The 15031-nt window shown below is 40.7% G+C and overlaps 1 pseudogene; it reads left to right on the forward strand.

Annotated features, from left to right (window-relative positions):
* Window positions 1-15031, forward strand: part of LOC143640580 (contactin-3-like) — an 87358-nt pseudogene that overhangs the window by 44419 nt on the left and 27908 nt on the right.

Genomic DNA, 15031 nt, shown 5'->3' on the forward strand with positions numbered 1-15031 from the left:
AATTTTATCTACAAGAATTGGGGGATCTTTCCATTATTGCTTTCTAGTTTAATTACATTATAGTCTGAAAGCAAATGTTGTCTGTTTTCTATGCTCTTAACATTAGTCGGGTATGTTTGAAGACCCAGATATGATCTTTCCTGGTGAATATTACATTTGAACTGGAGTAGAAGGTATTATCTGCTGTTGATAGGTGAGGTAGCATCTAGATGCCATTATATCCATTCAATTGGTACTGCTTTGTAGTTCAACCACGTCCTTCTGAACTTCTGCCTGCTGGATCCTGTCCATATTTATCTCTTTTGCCCAAATGTTCTCTCAGTTTTTGCTACATATTTTTTTGTTAGGCACACATACATTGGGGGTTACTGTATCTGCTTACACTCTGGGCCCTTTATCATTAAGTAGTTGTCCATGTCAGCACTGATAACATTCCCTGGGCTTTCTCTTCTGCTCTGACTGAATTTACTGTAGTGACTATTTTATTCTTTCATCACCATTAACACAACATATATTTCATGATTTCCTTTTAATGTCTATGTATCTTTATATTGAAGGTATATTTCCTAGTAGAGAATATACAGTTGGGTCCAGCTTTTAGCTACTCTGAAAATCTCTGTCTTCTAATGAATGCATTTAGACTATGCTGTTCAAAGTCCTTACTCACATAGCTGAATTAATATCTACCATACTTCTCACTATTTTGTTAGTTGTTGTTCTTCTTTTTTTTTTTTTTTTTTAGTTTTCTAGACATTATAAGAATTTCATGGTCTTAATTGAGCATTCTTTAGGATTCCACTTTCCTTATTTCTTAACATGTTCTAAAGGGACAAATATTTGTTTTCTCCTCTGAAATTTTTGTGTTGAAACCTCTAACTCCTACAGTGGTGGTCTGGCAGGTGAGGAGGTGGTGAGATTACGGGAACAGAGCCCTCCTGAGTGGGATGAGGTTAATGCCCAAGAGACACCCCTGGTTTCTTCTACCACTGGAGGATATAGAGAGGCACCATCAAAGAATCTGAAAAAAAAGCGCTCTCCAGACACCCTGACCTTGAATTTCATAGTCTTCAGATCTTCAGAAATAAACCCAGGCAGACTAGGACCCATAACAACATATCAATTATGCTGCATCTTTTTTCTAAGTGGTAGATCTAAAGTTTGCAATGTACAGACATAACTAATCCAAGTCAATTTCCAGAGTGCTTTGAGATCATTTTCAAGTTCATTTCATAGGTAGTGCTTATAATAAAGGTACCTCATAATAAAATCTAATAACACAAGTACCTTATGATTAAAAAAAAAACTAGTATTTTCCCTTTCTTTTTCTGTGTCATTGCCATTCATTTTACTTACACAGGAGCACATATAAGCACCACTGTGTGCGCGCCACACACACACACACATAGACACACCAAATCTAATACATGGTCTCTGTCAGTTTGTGCAAAGTATTATTTGTTAATAAATTAATAATAAGAAGAAAATAAGGGTTTGTATTGCCTCCACTGACCCCTTCTCTGGCACTCTTCCTGTCTTTTTGTACATTCAGAATTCTGACTGATATACATTTCTCCTTCCCTGTCAAGAACTTCTAGCCTTTGTTGCAAGGCCAGTCTCCTGAAGCCCTATTCTCCAATTTCTTTTCAGGGGTAGGGGGTACCAGGGATTGAACCCAGGGACACTCAACCACTGAGCCACATCCCTATTTTGTATTTTATTTAGAGACAGGATATCACTGAGTCGCTTAGTGACTCACTGAGTTGCTGAGGTTGGCTTTGAATTCTCAATCCTCCTGCCTCAGCTTCCTGAGCCACTGGGATTGCAGGCGTGCGCCACCATGCCCAGGTCTCCTTTTTTTTCTGTCCCAAGAGTCTTTGCTCCTTCATTTCTGAAGAATAATTTCACTAGCTGCAGGAGTCCTTCTGAAGAGCAGTGCTTCTCTCTCAGTGCTTTAGATAACGAGCTCTTCTCCATTTGTGGTTTCTAACATTGGGATGAGATATGCCCAGTTATACTTTGGTGTGTTTGGGTTTTTGCATTTGTCCTGCTTGGGGCTGGCCTTTACAAAGCATCTGCGATTTGGTGTCTGAAATTTATTTGAGGAAATTCTCATATCAAACACGTATTTTTTTTTCTGTTCCTTCACACATTTTTCTCCTTCTGCTGTTTCCATCCCACATACTCTGCACCTGTGGTAATTGTGCCACAGTCTTTGGAAATGGTTCTGTTTCCTTTCAGTCCATTTGTGATTTTAAACTCCTATTGTCATGTCCTCGGATTTAGAGGTTTTTGCTCAGCTTGGTTTCTCCTTTAATGAGCCCATTAAAAGGTTTATCCACTTCTGTTACAGTGTTTTAGTCTCTGGAGATTCTTTTTTTACATAATATTTATATTAGTGCATTATAGTTGCACATAATATTGGGGACCATTTCCACATAAACATTCATGTATGGAATATAATTGGCTCCATTTAAGTGCCCAGGGCTTACTCTGCCCCTCTGTTCCTGCCTCCCCATTTCCCTTGCTACACTCTACAGGTCCTTCTATTTATTTATTTATGTTTCTTAATTGGTGCTGTATAGATATACATAGAAGTAGAAATCACTGTGCTGTATTCGTACATGCACACATCATCATTTGGTCAGTTTCATTCCACATTTCCTCCCTTTCCTATCCCTCCTCCTTCTTCCCCCTCAATCTCCTTCCTCTACTCTGCTGATCTTCCCTCTGCTTTTATGAGATCCACCTTCATCTTTTTTCCCCCTTTATTTTGCTCTTGGTTCCACACCTACAGAAAAGTATTCAAACTTACTATTACTCAACCTGTACCACTCTAGGATTTCTGTTGATGGATGTGATGATTCTGGCATATTCCAAGTCAAGGAGCTTATCCTGGAGAGTAAATTAACTCAGGGATCAAATCTCACTGTTTTGTTTTTCCCTGTAGTGAATGAACAAAGTGCACTGAAAGCAGATCTGTCCCTGTAGAATGGTATGGCTGTGTGGAAGAAAGGGTCCACTGATACAGAGGAATAAAAAGCTCTTTTCTCATGGCCACATAAACAAATTCTGCTGAGTTCCTTAGGTTTACTTCTGGCACCAATTCATTTTGCTATGTAATCATTTACCCCCAAATTTAGTAGCTTAAATAAAAAAAAACACTTATTGTGCTCAGGAAACAGCAGAGAGGAGTGGAGCCAGCTCCTTAGTGCTGCATAGCTTCTTGGGGAGATGTACCTGGGGACTGGCAAGCTCATCCACAAGACGGGCAACTTGGGGTTGGTCGTTGGCTGGGACTTCAGTGGGACTGATGGCTGGGCACTCTGGTTCCTCTTAAAGTGAATCCCTGCACACTCTACTTTGGCTTCCTCATAGTCTAGTGGCTCAGTTTCAGAGCCATTGTGCTAATGGAACCAGGTAGAAGAGCATGTGTTTTGGGGAGTTAGCCTCAGGAATCCGATGGCACTGTTCCTGGGGTTCTTTATTAGTCAGGGAAGTCACAAAGGTCTTCTGGGTTTCAACAGGGGAGGAATGGCTTTATTGCAGTTGGAGAGGTGTTTGTCAAAGTCATGCTATAAGGAGAACTCATTGTATAAAGCAGGCTGTGGCCACCATTTTGGAAAACACAATCTGCCTCACCACATGTTCCTTCCACACCTGCCGTACAGCCAGTGCTTTGACCTTCTGAATCTGGTTTATTTCACTTAGCATGATGTTTCTATTTTAATCCATTTACCAGGAAATGCCATAATTTCATTCTTCTTCAAGGCTAAATACAACTTCATTGTGTGTGTGTGTGTGTGTGTGTGTGTGTGTGTGTGTATATATCATATTTTCTTGACCCATTAATCTGGCTGATTCAATAACTCGGCTACTGTGAACTTTGAAATGGCTGTATCACTGAAGTGTCTGGTTTGAGATCTTTTGGATAAACACCAAGGAGTGGGGCAGCTGGGTCACACAGTGGTTTCATTCCTCGGCAGGTGGGCCACATGGTGGTCCATTTCTAGTCTTTGGAGGAATCTCCATACTACTTTGCAAAGCGATGGCACTAACTTGCCATCCCGCCAACAATCTGAGTGTGCTTTTCCCCTCATCCTCGCCAGTTCTTGTCATTGTCTGTGTTCTCAATGATCTCATCTTGCTTGGGACAGATGACCCACAGGGACCACAGAAACAGGTTTGCATACCTTCCACTATAGCTTTGGGATCTCTCACATGGAGATCTGAGGGAGAGAAAGTTGTAACTTGTGGCTATGTACTTTCCAAGAGTCACCCTTGTGGGCTGGCCTGAACTGAATGTGCCAAGAACCTAGAATAGGTTAAAAAAGAAAAGAAAAAAAAACAACAAAGAAAGAAAAGCAAAACCCTAGACTAGACACCCTTTCTTTTAAGTCAGAAGCCTGTGTATGGACCAGATAAAGGACTCCCAAGGGCTCAAAGAGTATAAAATTATACCCTCTCCCAGGAGAGTTGCTCCCAAAGAGATCACAGTGTTTTCCTTACAATCCCTTTTTCTTATACCAACCTTAAAATTTTAGAACATGTTCTTTATCATAAAAAAAGTCTATTGATAGTCACATTTAATATCAAACCTAGTCTTTCCTATTTTATCTTTTTCAATATGACTTGGAGATGAAAAATCTATACTTCTTTATATTCCCACTGTAGTCCCAGCCAATGACCAACCCCAAGTTGCCCGTCTTGTGGATGAGCTTGCCAGTCCCCAGGTACATCTCCCCAAGAAGCTATGCAGCACTAAGGAGCTGGCTCCACTCCTCTCTGCTGTTTCCTGAGCACAATAAGTGTTTTTTTTTTTATTTAAGCTACTAAATTTGGGGGTAAATGATTACATAGCAAAATGAATTGGTGCCAGAAGTAAACCTAAGGAACTCAGCAGAATTTGTTTATGTGGCCATGAGAAAAGAGCTTTTTATTCCTCTGTATCAGTGGACCCTTTCTTCCACACAGCCATACCATTCTACAGGGACAGATCTGCTTTCAGTGCACTTTGTTCATTCACTACAGGGAAAAACAAAACAGTGAGATTTGATCCCTGAGTTAATTTACTCTCCAGGATAAGCTCCTTGACTTGGAATATGCCAGAATCATCACATCCATCAACAGAAATCCTAGAGTGGTACAGGTTGAGTAATAGTAAGTTTCCATGTGCATTTATAGAAATTTATCACTGTTAAGTGACTTGGGTGACTATTTCTAAATTACAATGAGCACAGCAAACAAGGCAATGTCAAGGGAGTTGGCCCCAACCTGACACACTCTGCCTGCTTCATGAACGCTAGTTTTCATGCCTCCCTCCCAGGAGGACCCTCTGTATAGGAGTGCTGTTGTCAGCCTGTGTCCAGCAATGTCCAGCCCAGCCTAATAATTATTTCATTCATTTATTTATTATAGCATTTCAGAGTTGGGGGACATCAGAGTGGTTATTGTAAGCCTTCTGTTTCCAAGAGGAATGAAGATTAGGAACGTCAAATTCCAGGAGGTTTAATGAGCTTTGCACACTAATGGCTTATTAGAGTCACCTAGAGGGTCTCCTGTCTCCAGTTCATTCTGACTTCATTATCCTGGGATGAGGCCTAGGCTTTTCTGGTACTTTTTAAAGATTCCTCAGGTAAATTTATAGCACAACCGGCATTGAGAATGATAGAATTTAGGTCCCATATATGCAGCTCTAAATAATAGGACATAGAAACCATCCATTTTCAATTTTTTTTCAATCATGAGTTTAAGTTCAGAATAGTGGCTAACTATAGTGTTGAATTTGTTGATAACAGTGTCTAACACTTGCCAATCTCCTTTTTTAATTAGCAGAGCAAAGGTCTCTGGCTCAGGGACTTTAACACCATTCAGCTGCTGTCCATATGCATTATCTTGGACAGTGTCCATTCATATTTTTTTCTACTCACTGTGTTCATTTCTGCCATTAACTTATTTTGGTGAGCAAACTCCCATTTAGGTCAAAAATATACATTTTCCCTATCTGTTTCCATATTAATTAAAGAAAGCTAACCAGTTTAAGAAAACATCAAGTGAATAACAGAACTTCCATTCATAGGATGTGTCATATAAAGCTGTAAATGTAATTGTAGTGACCAAAGTGTAGAAAACAGTGAGTTGAAGTCTCTGGTAAAAGCATCTTGACATCACCAACTTCTAGTGAGGCACACTAGGACATCCCCTCCCAAAGAAAGTTGAGCAAATTCTTAGCCCAGCTCAGTGGGGCACACCTATAATCCCAGCACTTTGGAGACCCAAGGATTGTGAGTTCAAAGCCAGCCTCAGCAAAATCCCAGGCGTTAAGCAAGTCAGAAAGACCCTGTCTGTAAATAAAATACAAAATAAAGCTGGGGATGTGGCTCAGTGGTCAAGTGCCCCTGAGTTCAATCCCCAGTACCTCCCCCCACGAAAAAAAAAAGAAAGTCAAGCAAATTATGATATGAACAGATGACATTTACCTGCCTTAAATATCACCTGTTCAGACAACCAAGTGACTGTAACCACTGTTAGTAAGAAAAATTAGCACAATGTCCCAGCTTGGTCCTGTTTCCATTTTCAGTGGCTGCCTACGTTTTCTATTCCTTGCCTGAGCAGAGTATGTGTGTAAGGAAGGTGACCCTGAGGAGGCTGTCCAGGGCGAGTGGGGGCAAGGTTTAATTTGCTTGATCATAAATGCAGAGGCGAGAGATGTCACCATCAGTTCCTTTGGGGACCTTCACAAATAAAAGCACCAACCAGATTCCAGGAGGATCCTATAGGTCGATTGCTTTCAAGGCACCTGGGTGTGATTTACATGCGGTGTCAGGGTTTGGAAAGCAGGCCTGTGAAGGGACCGATGATTAATTTGGGTGGCTCTGCAGTCACAGACTGCATAAAGTGATAAAAAGGAGGAGGCCCGCCTAGTCAACCTTGCCTTCCAAATAGCCATCAAAATGTATTTTTTCCCTTATACTGGGAAATTATGCTTCTTGGCAGTCCAGTGGCAGCATTTATATCGAGAGTGCTTACTAAGGAATTAGTATTTGTGATAATCTGTTTCACTCAAAGTTGAGGCTCTGTTGGCAACATGGAAGACGCTCCCCGATTCCGAAGTTTGCACTGCACCTCGGTTCTTAGCACATGGCAGACACCACAGTGTGCTTCGAGCCCGCCTGTAATTAGTGATGATCGGCTGTTCATTTACTTTCTCCTGGCATGGGTTATCACATCACATACTGCTTGCCTTTCAGTGCAGAGTGGCTTTTAAATTGCATCCCAAATTTCATTAGTGTCATCACCTCAGAAAATACAGGGGAAAAGTTAATAAGATCCTCTTCTGTTTAATTCAGCACACGCTACATTTTCCCTTAACATTCATGTCAAAGATGATTTGGCTTATAAATCTGTTTGCTTCTTGTACCTGTAGCATGTTTCAAAAATGTGTATTTTTTTTTCCTAAAAGAAATGTGTATGACTAGGTGAACAAATACTTCAATGAGAAAGTGATTCTAGGGCTTGGGCATGTGGCCCAGTGGTAGAGTGTGTGCTTAGTGTGTTTAAGGCTCTGGGTTCAATCTCCAACATGAAAAAAGGGGTAAATGGTTCTAGCCAAACTTAGAAATTATAAAATTAGCCCAAAAAGGAAAAAATTTACTGTCATTTTGATGTAACTATGCATTTGATGTTGACTATAGTGAACTTTTAATTTTGGGGGACAGATAAAGAGTTTGTAGATTAACTACATTCCTCACATCCCTATTCCTAAAACCCTTTTAGCAACCCCCCTGTTCCCCCTGGTAATGGGGATTGAACCCAGTGGTGCTGAACCACAGAATTTCATCTGCAATGCTCCACTCCACACACAAACACTTGTTAAATTTTGAGACAAAGTTTCACTAAGTTCCTTAGGTTCTCACTGAATCACTGAGGCTGGCCTCCAAATTATGATCCTCCTGCCTCTGCCTCCTGGGCCGCTGGGATTACAGGTGTGTGCCACTACCCTACCCTTCTTGAGTCAAACAAATTGATTGTGTCCTCAAGTGCTTTGCATGTAGATATGTGCCCATGTAGACCACTTCACCCTCTTTTTTCAAGACTTCTGATTACATCGCATGCCTGGGCCAGTCGGTTCATTCACTGAAACCCTCGAAAACCATAGACTCTTCTGTGTTCTCTGATCTTAAGTTACACTGTAATTTGACATTGTTTTATGTCATTGTTTGATGACTGCCTCTCTCAGCTGTCAGCTCAGTGAATATAAGGACTGTTTTTTTCTCCCCTCATCATTGTATACCCAGCAACTGAAGTGTAGTAGTTGCTTAATAAATAGTTTTTGAATGAATTATCTTATTTTTAAAAAGGTAGTGCTTTTAAGAAGGAACTCAAATTTGTATCACTTAGGGATTTTTCTCCTGCTGTAAAAGTTTCTGTATGAATTATTGGAATGGACCTTGTCCACGGCCCATATCTCCTATTTTGAGTAAACCTGTGGCCTGCAGCTTAGAAAAATGGCTTGCTCTCTAGAAAACTTAGAATTTCATTGCTTGGGGGAGGTTTTTAGAGGGAGGTTTTAAAGAAAATCAGGATGAAGAAAAAGTAAAAACTTGACCCCTTGCCCCCCATCTTGCCAATGTGGTCCAATCTATTCAAGGAGGGGGGGAGGGGAAGAATACTTAGGAAAATACTACAGACTAATTTAACAGAGAGGAAACACCAAGCTGTTTTTCACTCAAACAATTATTAGTGTGCCTAACAATTTATTGAAAGTTATTAGTGTTATAATCTCCTTTATTTGAATTGCTGTATACTCTAAAGAAAAATGCTTCTAAATGTATCTATTATGCTATCTCATTAATAAATATATCGAGAAACCTATTTAGAGGAGACCTAAATGGTTTACTACATTTTGACAAATTTTACTTAGATTTTCCCAGGCAGTCTTGTCCCACCCACTTTATCCCAGCTACCCAATAAACAACTACATTCTCCAAGAGTGACAACCTGATGTGGAAAAGAGTTGGGTTTGCTATCAGTGAATCTTCCTTTGGGAATTTTTTTAATGTCTGGAAATAGTTGCATCCTGATAAGAAATGATGGGATAATGTGTGCCTGCCAAGTAGCCCAGTGGATTTTCACAGGAGGAACACATGGAGCATGACCTGCACTTTAGAATCCCCCATGATGCTTCAATCCAGAGTACTTATTCCTTCCCAGGTCACCACAGCTCCCTTCTCTTGGGTGGTGAGATGAGACCAATATCCTCTTTTCTCTCTGGTTGTTTAGATGCAGCTACATAGATCTATGTACATAGTTTTGTCATTTTAATGTCCCAATAGTATTTCCGTAAATGATTATACCACTTATTTATTCATGAGTTTTACTGAGACAGACATTGAGTCCTCTGGTTTTCAGCTGTGTATATCTTGTGGTCGATGCACACACACATTTCTGCAGGATAAGTCCATTCCTAGGGGTGAAATAATGGGTGATAGATGATGCTTATTTTGTGCCTTAGTGGAGACTTCTGGTCAGTTCTCCAGAGGGGTTGCACCCATTCACACTCCTCCTAGCAGCAGGTTCCACACTGTCAGCAGAACCTGAAAACATTCATCTCTGTTGCTTTACAGCTCTCCACACATGGTGTGCCATGTGATGTCCTTTGACCTGAGTTGAACTTCCCAGGTTTGCAGATGGAATCTGCCTCACATGTACATTCCTTATTACCCTGGGTTGGGTTTACATCCTGGAGAACAAAGGTCATGTGTCAGGCAGGTCTTAGCCCTTGAAGGCTTAAGCAGGATTGGGTAAACCTCTGTTAAGGTGAATCTTGCTTCTATGAAGCGATGCATTAAGACAATAGATGAGTTGGAGATAGAAAGGGCCAGAAAAGTACAATATAAATACATGTTACTGAACTGGCAAAAATTAAATTCTACTTTCCATTTACATATTTATCTACTTTAACAACATTTTGGTGCTTAAAAAAAATTGGTGGCTCCCATTTTCTACATAACTTAGTTTATTGCTTCTTTTTCCAACATTTTTTTATATTTAATTTAATTTTATTATTGGTTCCTTTTTGTTATACATTACAGTAGAATCCATTTTGACATAATTATACAAGCATGGAATATATTTTGTTCTAATTGAGGCACCAGTATCTCTCCTTCCCCTTCCTTCTCCCCAGCCCCTTCTCTCTATTGATCTTTCTGTCATTTACCCATAGTTATTTTATCTTATTTTTAAAAATTAATTTCTTGTGGCATACATGATGGTGAGGTTCACTGTGGTACACTCGTATACTTAGAAATGGTGTGTCCTCTGAACATAAACCTACATTTCTTTAGGAAGACAGTTTGATTTCTGTGACCTGGCTGAGCATTTCTGTCTCTCCCACTATCAATACCTGAAGTCAATAGAAGCCACATCCTGATACCAAACTCTCCATTACTCCTTCAAGAGACAAGACCAGCAGTGTGCTGAAATGGTACATGCAGATATCTAAAAACTCAGGAGAGCCCTGTTATAATTCTCTTTTACCCAACTGTTTTCAAAGTAAGAAATAAAGGTAGGGAGAATAACAGCCTCATCCCCAATGTCTTGGTGGCATTTAACATCAACAGATTTTTGCTGAAAATTAAGATTTCTATAGAAATGATAATCACCCTCCTGTGACTATATGGAACTCAGAAAACCTGCAATGGTCAGCAAGCACTGAGGGTTTCATCCTGGGAATAAATTTCTAAATAACCCTGAGGAGAAAGAGGGAGGGAGGAAAAGAAGAAAGTTCAGAGTGTGGAAAGTAAAATCTGCAAACTTCACAGTTTCAGGATTATCTTTTAATTGTGGCCATCAATCAGCACACATCTGGTCTCTCCCAGTGCTCAAGAAGTTCCATCCAAAGCCATATGATCCAACCAACAGAGAATCTGTGGCCTATTAAGAATCCTCAGGACAGGGAGCAATATGGAAGGAAGTACCCTGTAGGTAGTTTTAGGAAATTACCTAAAAATAGGATAACAGATCCCCTTTCAACATATTCTAGGAAAACCCAAGAGGAAAGCTACGCTTTTAATTAACAAGATAAATGCTGCTGTGTCCTGTACCAGGTCAGGCATCAACTGCTAATCTTTTTCAAAGGGCTTTGCTTTTCCAAATTATTTTATTTCAATCTATATTTTTACTAATGCATGAAACCGACCTGCAGTTAGTCATTTTATGAACATGATTTTATATTCTCTTTAAATGAAGACCGTTTAAAGTTGAGCATTTAGAAATATATTTGCTCCATTAATTGGTGCTGAGGGACACCCACAAATGTCTTTATGGATAGCTGATATTTTTAAGGTTTAAAATGTTTCCATTTCTTCTTATTGAGGGGGTTCATTCTGACTGTTCCTAAAGTTTTGCAGCTGAGGAATTAAATGGCATTAGTCTTTTTTGAGCTCCAATGTGTTTAGAACAGTGTTCAACTGTGGTAATCCCTGTGTCGCGCTGCATTTATTTCCCACTAGATACCTAAATGGTTTCTGCTTCTTCTCAGGCAGATAATTGCAGTGGGGTTGGAACCAGAGAAAACAGTTGAGCTGATGCTGAGCGGTGGATATAAAATAAGTGTCACCCTGGTGGAAGTAAATAGACTCTGAGACTATAATCTCTGCCCTCGTTTATTTTTGAAACCATAAATGCCCCTGGGGAAAGCTAGTCATTTATTTGTCTGCAGAAATATTTATCTGCAGTCATGTATGGTTTTTAACTTGGTGTTATTTCCGTTCATTCCCTTCTTGCATCCTCTGTCTAGTCCCACTTTAGTTTTTACTCTAAATACAGATTCCGTCGCCATGTGTTTCTGGGCCATAGTCTCCAAAATTCTTTGTGTTTTAAAAATAACGGTGTGTCCATCACCGGTTTTCCCAACAGAGTTCCTCAGGTGATCTAATGATCAGAAACATCCAGCTGACGCACAGCGGGAAGTACGTCTGCATGGTGCACACGGGAGTGGACAGTGTCTCCTCTGCCGCCGAGCTCATAGTGAGAGGTAAAAGGAACGCCTCCTGGATTTCCTACCTTCACATCTTAGCTGATCATTCCTTACTGGAGGGAGAGCCGTGATGAGAGGGAATGTGAACATGCAAATTATAGTGTTGATTTGAGTCCTCCTCTTGCCAGCAAATACGACAATTCAGATGAGTGTCAATTCAGAGAAACAAGATTCTTGACTCTGCCCTTCAAATAGCTCTGACTGTGACGGGGATGGCTGCCAAGCTGATATGTTCTTGAGCATGCCATCAATCATCAATCAGTATATGGATTAAATAGGAGAGAGAATATGGGGTGTGTGTGTGTGTGTGTGTGCGTGCGCGAGAGAGAATATGGTGTGTGTGTGCGTGCAAGTGTGTGTATGTCCTAAAAGAATCAGGATTATTTATTCAGGATTCCTGAGAAAATTTGCCAACCTAAGCTACTGTCCAGAGTACTGTTGCTATTGGGATGGAAAATGACCAGAGTGAATCATGAATTAAAACATAACTAGATAACAAGCTGAGAACTACAGAGGTAAACCACTGGGTTTAAGGGAAAGTCAGTGTATCCAAAGCCAGGGGCACTGCATTTGGAAGGAACAGGAATCCTACATACAGTCACAGGGGAGCATGGGGGATTATGGCCTTCTATCCAAATTTAAGATCTAACAATGGAAATATGTGTCAGGGGATATTATTACTAGGTACCTGGCCTTTGTCACTAAGCACTTTCTAAACGGGGACCTCATGGAGGTACTGAAGTGGTCACGGGACATACTCTTCACTTTGGTGGAAGTGGGTGACAGTGGTATGCACACTCACCTTCTTTAGGTTCACCTGGACCACCAGGATATGTGAAGGTAGAAGAAATCACAGACACCACAGACCAGCTGTCTTGGAAAGAAGGCACAGACAACCACAGTCCGGTTATCTCCTACTCTATCCAAGCAAGGACACCTTTCTCTGTGGGCTGGCAAACTGTTACAACAGGTAAGGGGAGAGGCAGCCACTGTCCCTGCTTAGGAAAGGATTTCAAGGCCTTGCTGGGCACCACAGACTCTGACAACTCTGAACTGTTCCTTTGTAGTGCCTGAGGTCATCGATGGGAAAACACACACAGCTACCGTAGTGGAGTTAAACCCCTGGGTGGAATACGAATTTCGGGTTGTAGCCAGTAACAAAATCGGAGGTGGAGAACCCAGTTTACCCTCAGAAAAAGTAAGAACTGAAGAGGCAGGTTAGTGTTTCTGTTTTCTGAGTAATGGGTGAAAAGATGTCCCTGGGTGTGCATCTCCAGTTCCCTTGGCCCTGGTCTCCAGGCCCAGTGGGGACTCCATATGCATAATGCAGTGTCACAATTATCTGACTTTTCTAATGAAATCTGCCATATGGCTTTAGTCAACCCATGTAAGTGACTCTGATGTTGTATGACATTTCCAGGAGTTCAATCCCTCCTAGACCATCATTAGTGCATGTTGAGTGAATACATTTTTGTCATTTAAGGTTATAATTACTATCTGACATTGTTACCCTGTTAGTAGGGAAGAGCTGTTTTCATTTAAAACAAACATTGACAAATTGGCAAAACAATGGCATTTGGAATTTTTGCTGCTAGGAAATCTCATTCTGTCACCGAGCTCAGTGAACACACACGAGCTCAAACAATTGATGGGTATTATATTTTGGCTTCTCAACTGTTCAATTAAGTAAGAATTATTGTTATTAATTTCCATGTAAGGTAACTATTAATATAAATGGATTTATGATCCTAAAATTATCCTAATTTTAAGACTTAGAAGTGGAATGCATATCCAGCATCACATTATTGAGACAGCTGAGGGGACGTAAACTTTCCTTTTCATAATCTGCATATTAATTAATATTAACTAATAGAATATTTGAAACAGCAAGCATGTCACTTTAGGAGCTAACTAAGTCAAGATAAAGTCCAAGGATATGTCTCCACATTTTAGTGACGCCGTTTGATTGGCACAGTGCACGTGGTACATGTGGCAGGTACTAGGAGACATGGGGGCCGGTGCCTGCCTACAGCCTGCTCATTTGTTCACACCGCACGTATTCAGGAGTGTCTACTGTGTGCTCAGCACTTTGCAGACTTTGCAGATACAGCTATGGGCATGACAAAGACCCACCTTCAAAGAATTTATATGCTAGCTGTGTCGTTGAGTTTACTATAGGAAAGTTCTCAGCAGAAGTGTGAAAGTCGATGCCTGCCTGAGGTTTATAAATACCTCCTACCAGGATGGGAGGGTCCCAGTCTGCATCCTTCCTCCATAAAGCCACTGTTGTTCTGAAACTCATGTCTCTGCTTGGAATAGCCACAGTTCAGGGTTCCTGCTGGAGTGGTTTCCCAGCGTCCCTGGTGAATCCATTTTCCATATTTTATTAGCCTTCACACCAGTCACAAATAAGTTTCATTTTTATTACCTCTTGAGAGGTTTTAAATGTTTTATAATTTCAGGTAAAATAAAATCATCTGATGATCTCACCCCAAATATTTCATAATTTCATGCAATATACATTACATTGTTACCTAAGGCATCTGTGAATGTATACATATGGGATATATACACGCACGTGTGTGTGTGTGTGTGTGTGTGTGTACATTAGGTCGTTACCTAAGGCATCTGTGAATGTGTGTGTGTGTGTGTGTGTGTGTAATGTGTCAATGATGAAGCTCCTTCATGTATTTTAAAAGCAACAATGAGTCTTCTTTTGGATAAATATTGCTACATGCAAAGAGGGTTTCATCTCTTTCTCTCTGACCCACGCAGTTCCAGAAGTGCCTCCCTCTGAAGTCAGTGGAGGAGGCGGAAGCCGGTCTGAACTGCTGATCACCTGGGATGTAAGTGTCCAGGCAGCACTTCCCTCATGAGAGTGCTCCTATTTTCATGATCCTTATGGCCTCCTGGGTGGTGTCCATGCTGTTAGTGATGCTGCAGGGCTGGTACTGATGGTGCTCCTTCTAAGGATGCTATAGTTGACGCTAGTGC

The sequence above is a fragment of the Callospermophilus lateralis genome, unplaced genomic scaffold (genome assembly GCF_048772815.1).
Source record: "Callospermophilus lateralis isolate mCalLat2 unplaced genomic scaffold, mCalLat2.hap1 Scaffold_341, whole genome shotgun sequence".
NCBI lineage: Eukaryota > Metazoa > Chordata > Mammalia > Rodentia > Sciuridae > Callospermophilus > Callospermophilus lateralis.